This window comes from Triticum aestivum, chromosome 1A (genome assembly GCF_018294505.1).
Source record: "Triticum aestivum cultivar Chinese Spring chromosome 1A, IWGSC CS RefSeq v2.1, whole genome shotgun sequence".
Classification (NCBI taxonomy): Eukaryota; Viridiplantae; Streptophyta; class Magnoliopsida; order Poales; family Poaceae; genus Triticum; species Triticum aestivum.
The window spans coordinates 595,342,229-595,350,373 of record NC_057794.1 but is presented as its reverse complement, the minus strand read 5'-3'; positions in this window follow the sequence as shown (position 1 = coordinate 595,350,373).

Here is an 8,145-nt window from a genome sequence, read left to right as displayed (position 1 = left end):
GCTCTGGACAAGATTCGCTCTCTTTGTCTTCACTCGAAGACATAGGTTTTTGATTTAGGCATCACTTCAGTCATTCTGACTGGTTCTCCTGGACCCCACTTAACAGTACGGTGGTTCCTATGACTCAACAAGAATAAAAAGAACTACGAAGGATCTAAGTCTTCGAGTTCCATAGGCTTCATAACGTGTCTTCTGTTGTCATAGTCTTCAATGTGAATATCTTCATATACCACCTTTGTCTTCAATGTCTTCATACATTTTTAGGGGTCATCTCTGGTAGTAAAACCGAATCAATGAGGGACTTCTACCTGTGTTTTCCTGCAATTCTCACAAACACATTAGTCCCTCAACTAGGCTTGTCGTCAATACTCCAAAACCAACTAGGGGTGGCACTAGATGCACTTACACCCTCCCATGCTATGGATGGCTTGAACAATCTTTCCAAAAAGATGTTGGGGGGGACTGCATCGCGTTTTGCTCCGATGCGTGCCAGGACGTCCGCTGCTTGATTGTTTTCTCGGGCTATATGGTGAAACTCCAGCCCTTCGAACCGAGCTGACATTTTTAGGACGGCGTTGCGGTAAGCTGCCATTTTTGGGTCCTTTGCATCGAAGTCTCCATTTATTTGGGATATCGCGAGGTTTGAATGCCCGCGTACCTCTAGGCGCTAGATACCCATGGATGCTGCTATCCGGAGACCATGTAGGAGGGCCTCATATTCGGCTGCATTGTTGGAATCCGTGTACATGATCTGGAGCACATATTGGACTGTGTCTCCTGTGGGGGACGTCAGGACGATGCCAGCCCTCAGTCCGGCCAACATTTTGGAGCCGTCGAAATGCATAATCCAGTTTGAATATGTGCCGTACTCTTTAGGGAGCTCGGCCTCCGTCCATTCTGCGACGAAGTCGGCCAAAACTTGCGATTTGATAGCTCGCCGTGGCTTATAGGTTATATCGAACGGGAGAAGCTCGATGGCCCATTTTGCAATCCGGCCCGTTGCATCGCGGTTGTTGATAATATCGTTGAGTGGTACTTCCGAGGCTACTGTTATAGAACACTCTTGAAAGTAGTGTCATAGCTTCCGGGATGCCATGAATACCGCATATGCAATCTTCTGATAATGCGGGTACCGTGATTTGCATGGAGTGAGGACAGTGGATACGTAGTAGACCGGCCTTTGAAGGGGGAATTTGTGTCCATCCGTTTCCCGCTCGACAACGAGCACTGCGCTGACAACTTGATGTGTTGCTGCAATGTACAATAACATTGGTTCGCCGGTATTCGGCACGGCCAGGACTGGGTTTGTTGCCATTATGGCTTTTATTTCGTCAAGTCCGGCCGTGGCGGCATCCGTCCACTCGAAGTGTTCGGTGCGCCGAAGGAGGCGATAGAAGGGTAGTGCCTTTTCTCTCAAGCGGGAGATGAAGCGGCTTAAAGCCGCCACGCATCCGGTTAAGTTTTGTATTTGTTTAAGGTGCTTTGGGACATCCAATTGTGACAAAGCTCGGATCTTGGTGGGTTTGCTTCAATTCCTCTACCGGATACAATGAAGCCCAAGAGCTTTCCGGCTAGAACGCCGAAGACGCATTTTTCTGGGTTGAGCTTGATGTCATATTTTCGGAGCTTATCGAATGTAAGCCTCAAGTCGTTTACTAGGGATTCGACATGTCTTGATTTGACGACCACATCATCCACATACGCTTCCACTATTTTGCCAATCTGATTTGCCAGACATGTCTGGATCATGCGCTGATATGTTGCGCCGGCATTTTTCAGCCCGTAGGGCATTGTATTGAAGCAGAATGGGCCGTATGGTGTGATGAATGCTGTTGCAGCTTGGTCTGATTCTGCCATCTTGATTTGATGGTAACCGGAGTATGCGTCGAGGAAACACAACGAGTCGTGTCCTGCGTTGGCATCGATAATTTGATCGATACGGGGGAGGGGGAAGGGATCCTTTGGGCAAGCCTTGTTAAGGTCTTTAAAATCGACACACAGGCGCCAGGATTTGTCCTTCTTTGCTACCATCACCAGGTTTGCTAGCCAGTCCAGATGTTTTATGTCTCTAATGAATCCGGCCTCCAATAGCTTGGCTAGCTCCTCTCCCATAGCCTGTCTCTTGGGTTCGGAAAAACGCCGAAGGGCTTGTTTGACAGATTTGAATCCTTTTAGGATATTTAAGCTGTGTTTGGCCAGCCTGCGTGGGATCCCTCGCATGTCTGAAGGGTGCCAGGCGAAAATGTCCCAGTTCTCACGTAGGAACTCTCGTAGTGCGGCGTCTACATCAGGGTTCAGTCGTGCCCCGATGGAAGCTGTTTTATTGGGGTCCGTTGGATGGACCTGGGATTTGACTATTTCATCAGCTGGCTTGAAGGATGTGGATTTGGATCTCTTTTCGAGTATCACATCATCCCTGTTAACCGTGGAGCGCAGAGCAGTCAGTTCCTCGGCCGCTAAGGCTTCGGATAGTGCCTCAAGGGCTAATGCGGCCGTCTTGTTTTCGGCACGGAGTGCTATGTCCGGATCACTAGCTAGAGTGATAATTCCATTCGGCCCGGGTATCTTAAGCTTCATGTACCCGTAATGGGGTATTGCTTGGAAGATTGTGAATGCTTCCCGCCCTAGTAAAGCATGATATCCGCTCTTAAATGGGGCCACCTGAAACGTGACTTCTTCAGACCTGTAATTATCCGGCGTGCCGAACACCACATCTAGTGTGATTTTTCCTGTGCAACGCGCTTCCCGACTAGGGATTATTCCTCTAAAGGTTGTGCTGCTTCGCTCGACGCGGTTCCAGTCTATTTCCATTTTTTGAAGGGTTTCCTCATAAATGAGGTTCAGTCCGCTGCCTCCATCCATGAGCACCTTGGTGAGGCGAAAGCCGTCCACTATGGGACTGAGGACCAATGCGGCTGGTGCTCGGGCTGTTCGGAATCTAGGTTCATCACTTGCGTTGAAGGTAATGGCAGTGTCGCTCCATGGATTTATTGTTGCAACTTGATAGACTTCGGCGAGGCTGCGGAGTGTTCTTTTTCGCACATTGTTTGATGCGAAAGTCTTGAAGACTGTGAGAACGGTACTGGTGTCCTTGGGCTGGCTTTCTGCGGCCTCTGGAATTAAGAGGTCCTCGCCGATTTTGGCCACCTGCCGGAGTATCCAACATGCTCTAAGGCTGTGAGTTTGTATGGCGTCCTCTGTATTGTGAATTTTACAGGGTCCATCAAGCCATCTTTCCAGTATGGTTCCATGCCCTGTAGAGGGTTTTGGCTTTTTGGTGTTTATCCCAGGTGTCCTGTGATAATGCACCCTCTTAGTTCGGACGAGATTACTATTCAAGGCCGGATTATCCCAAAAATTTATTTCGGTTTTCCAGGCGCTTTCCATCGCACAGTATTTTTGTACTATGGACGCCAAGTTAGCGAAGCGTGTGATATCATGACGACTTACGGCGTTAAGGATTCCCTTGTCCGTGCAATTACTGCAGAAAATTGAGATTGCGTCTTCCTCGCGGCAATCCTTTATCCTATTCATAACCAGGAGGAATCTGGCCCAGTAATGATGTACTGTTTCCTCGGGCCTCTGCCTGATTTGGGAGAGATCACTTATGATCGGGTGGGCGGGTGTCGTTGAATCCGAAGCCTCACCCAATCCAAGATTCGGAGGCCGAAGAGTTTCCGAACTCTGAAGTTCGGATTCTTGGATGTTGTCCAGTGAATCTGGCCCGTTGCCTGATCCTAAGCTCAGGTCTTGAGTTACATCTCCCCCTCCACGGGTATCCGGCTTGGAGGGGTCGGGAATTCGGACGTAGCTAGTCCTTAAAATAGATGAAGGGTCGCCGCACTGCGTCTCTACCACGGCAACGTGGTGGGTGACTTGGGGAGAGTTGATTTCTCTTAGATCGGGTTTAAGCCCAACCTGGTCATAATCCACAGCGACCCCCAGGGCGGCGAGGTGATCCAAGAGCTCGTTTACGGAAGAGAGCTCCATTGGATCTAGCTGGTCGACAAGCTCCGAGCTAACGTGTAGGTTGCTTTTGATGACCCGAGAGGAAACCACCTAGCCGGAGGGTTTGGCCGACAGCCAAGGCTCCCTTAGCAACGGCGCCGTCTTTAAAGATGGGAGGAGGCATCCTTCCTGATTGTGACGGCACAGAGGAACTCTCAATGAAAGCACCAATGTCGGTGTCAAAACCGGCGGATCTCGGGTAGGGGGTCCCGAACTGTGCGTCAAGGCCGGATGGTAACAGGAGACAAGGGACACGATGTTTTTACCCAGGTTCGGGCCCTCTCGATGGAGGTAATACCCTACTCCTGCTTGATTAATATTGATGATATGGGTAGTACAAGATTAGATCTACCACGAGATCAAGGAGGCTAAACCCTAGAAGCTAGCCTATGGTATGATTGTTGTGTATGGAGTTGATCCCTACGGACTACAACCCTCCGGTTTATATAGACACCGGATAGGGTTAGGGTTACACAAAGTCGGTTACAATGGTAGGAGATCTTGAATATCCGCATCGCCAAGCTTGCCTTCCACGGCAAGGAAAATCCCATCCAGACACGGGACGAAGTCTTCAATCTTGTATCTTCATAGTCCAGGAATCCGGCTGAAGGTATAGTCCGGCTATCCGAACACCCCCTAATCCAGGACTACCTCAGTACATACGCATCAAAGAAGGTCGTATGCCCTCTAGGATTGGAGGTGGAGAAGATACATGCATGCCCTAATGACTACATCCTATACCGCGGTGCATACAAGGATCTGAACGCATGCCGGGTATGCGGTACATTGCGGTATAAGATCAGACGAGATGACCCTAGTGATGTTCATGGTGAGCCCCACAGGAAGAGGGTTCCTGCGAAGGTGATGTGGTATGCTCCTATAATACCACGGTTGAAACGTCTGTTCAGAAACGGAAAGCATGCCAAGTCGATGCGATGGCACGGTGAGGACCGTAAGAAAGACGGGAAGTTGAGAGCACCCGCTGACGGGTTGCAGTGGAGAAAAATCGTGAGAAAGTACTGGGATGAGTTTGCAAAGGACCCAAGGAACGTATGGTTTGCTTTAAGCGCGGATGGCATTAATCTTTTCGGGGAGCAGAGCAGCAATCACAGCACCTGGCCTGTGACTCTATGTATGTATAACCTTCCTGATGTGCATGAAGCGGAAGTTCATTATGATGCCAGTTCTCATCCAAGGCCCTAAGCAACCCGGCAACGACATTGATGTGTACCTAAGGCCATTAGTTGAAGAACTTTTACAGCTGTGGAATGGAAACGGTGTACGTACGTGGGATGAGCATAGACAAGAGGAATTTAACCTAAAGGCATTGCTGTTCGTGACCATCAACGATTGGCCCACTCTCAGTAACCTTTCAGGACAGACAAACAAAGGATACCACGCATGCACACATTATTTAGATGACACTGAAAGTATATACCTGGACAAATGCAGGAAGAATGTGTACCTGGGCCATCGTCGATTTCTTCCGACCAACCATCAATGTCAAAAGAAAGGCAAGCATTTCAAAGGCAAGGCAGATCACCGGAAGAAGCCCGCCATGCGTACCGGTGATCACGTACTTGCTATAGTCAATGATTTACACGTAATCTTTGGAAAGGGTCCCGACGCACTAGCTGTTCCGAATGACGCTGAGGGACACGCACCCATGTGGAAGAAGAAATCTATATTTTGGGACCTACCCTACTGGAAAGACCTAGATGTCCGCTCTTAAATCGATGTGATGCACGTGACGAAGAACCTTTGCGTGAACCTGCTAGGCTTCTTGGGCGTGTATGGAAAGACAAAAGATACACCTGAGGCACGGGAGGACCTGCAACGTTTGCACGAAAAAGATGGCATATGCCTCCGAAGCAGTATGAAGGTCGTGCCAGCTACGCTCTTACAAAAGAAGAGAAAGAAATCTTCTTTGAATGCCTGCTCAGTATGAAGGTCCCGACTGGCTTCTCGTCGAATATAAAGGGAATAATAAATATCCCAGAGAAAAAGTTCCAGAACCTAAAGTCTCATGACTGCCACGTGATTATGACGCAACTGCTTCCGGTTGTATTGAGGGGGCTTCTACCGGAAAACGTCCGATTAGCCATTGTGAAGCTATGTGCATTCCTCAATGCAATCTCTTAGAAGGTGATCGATCCAGAAATCGTACCAAGGCTAAGGAGTGATGTGGCTCAATGTCTTGTCAGTTTCGAGCTGGTGTTCCCACCATCCTTCTTCAATATCATGACGCATGTCCTAGTTCATCTAGTCGACAAGATTGTCATTCTAGGGCCCGTATTTCTACACAATATGTTCCCCTTTGAGAGGTTCATGGGAGTCCTAAAGAAATATTTCCGTAACCGTGCTAGGCCAGAAGGAAGCATCTCCATGGGCCATCAAACAGAGGATGTCATCGGGTTTTGTGTTGACTTCATTCCTGGCCTTAAGAAGATAGGTCTCCCTAAATCATGGTATGAGGGGAGACTGACTGGAAAAGGCACTCTTGGAAGTGACTCAATAATATGCAGGGACGGATATTCTTTGTCTCAAGCACACTACACAGTTCTATAGAACTCTACCTTGGTGACCCCGTATGTCGATGAACACAAGAACAGTCTGCGCTCCAAACACCCGGAGCAGTGCAACGACTGGATTACATGTGAACACATTAGGACTTTCAGCAGTTGGTTGGAAGCACGTCTCAGAGGTGACAACACTGTTTGTGATGAGTTGTACTTGTTGTCCAGGGGACCATCTTTGACTGTATTGATTTACAAAGGATACGAGATAAATGGGAATACATTTTACACGATTGACCAAGATCAAAAGAGCACCAATCAAAACAGCGGTGTCCGCTTTGATGCAACAACCGAGAAGGGAAAGGACACATATTATGGTTACATAGTGGACATATGGAAACTTGACTACGGACAAGATTTTAAGGTCCCTTTGTTTAAGTGCAAATGGGTCAATCTGTCAGGAGACGGGGTACATGTAGACCCACAGTACGGAATGACAACAGTGGATCTGAAAAATCTTGGGTACACTGACGAACCGTTCGTCCTAGCCAATGATGTGGCACAGGTTATCTATGTGAAGGACATGTCTACCAGACCGAGAAAAAGAAAAGATAAGGAAGCGAATACATCATACGATGAGCCAGAGCGCCACATAGTTCTTTCAGGAAAAAAGGACATCCTGGGAGTGGAGGGCAAGACAGACATGTCTGAAGATTATGAAAGGTTTCATGAAATTCCTCCCTTCAATGTCAAGGATGACCCAAGCATCCTGATAAACGCTGAAGATTATCCATGGTTACGGCGCAATAAGCAAATGACACAAGCGAAGAAAAAGTGAAGACTTTCTCCCGCAACTATTATGATGATACCATGCCAAATTTGTAACAGACGAGTATGCTATGCCAACTTTTTCAGAGTTCATTTGAAAACTATGAATTTAGGTCGAATTTTCTCTATAGGTGCATCTATGTTCATTTTTTTAGTAAAGTTAATCACAAACTTGTGATTCACACAAATTTCAAAGAATTCAAATTTCAAAGTATTTTGTTGTAAGTAGAAACAAAATAAAATAAATAAAGCAACAAAGAAAACAAAAAAACTAAAAAAGTGTTTTCAAATTTGAAAACTAATGGCACTAACAGAAAGTTTATAATTTTTCTAAAACTAAAAGCAAAAAGAATTAAAAAATAAAGCAAATAACAAAAGGAAATAAATAATGCAGAAAACAAAACAAAAAAACTGGAAAAAAATAGGGCTCGCCCCTGGCCCATGACCATTAGTCCCGGTTTGTGCCACAAAACGGGACTAAAGGGTTGGCCCTCGTTGCACCCAGAGTTTAGTCCCACCTCGCCAACCGAAGGGCGCCCACACCTGTTTATAAGCTCGTCCCTCTCTGCGTTGTTGAGCTCCTCTCAAAGTGAAAATAGATGCACCTATAGAGGAAATTGGACCTAAATTCAAAATGAATTTCTCTGAAATTCATAGAAATTGATTATGAATTTAGGTTTAATTTTCTCTATAAGTGCATTTATGTTCACTAACAGAGAAGTTTATAATTTTTGTGACCTAAAAGAAAAAAGAAATCACTAAAAAACTATAAGTATTTAGTTCAAAGTAGAAA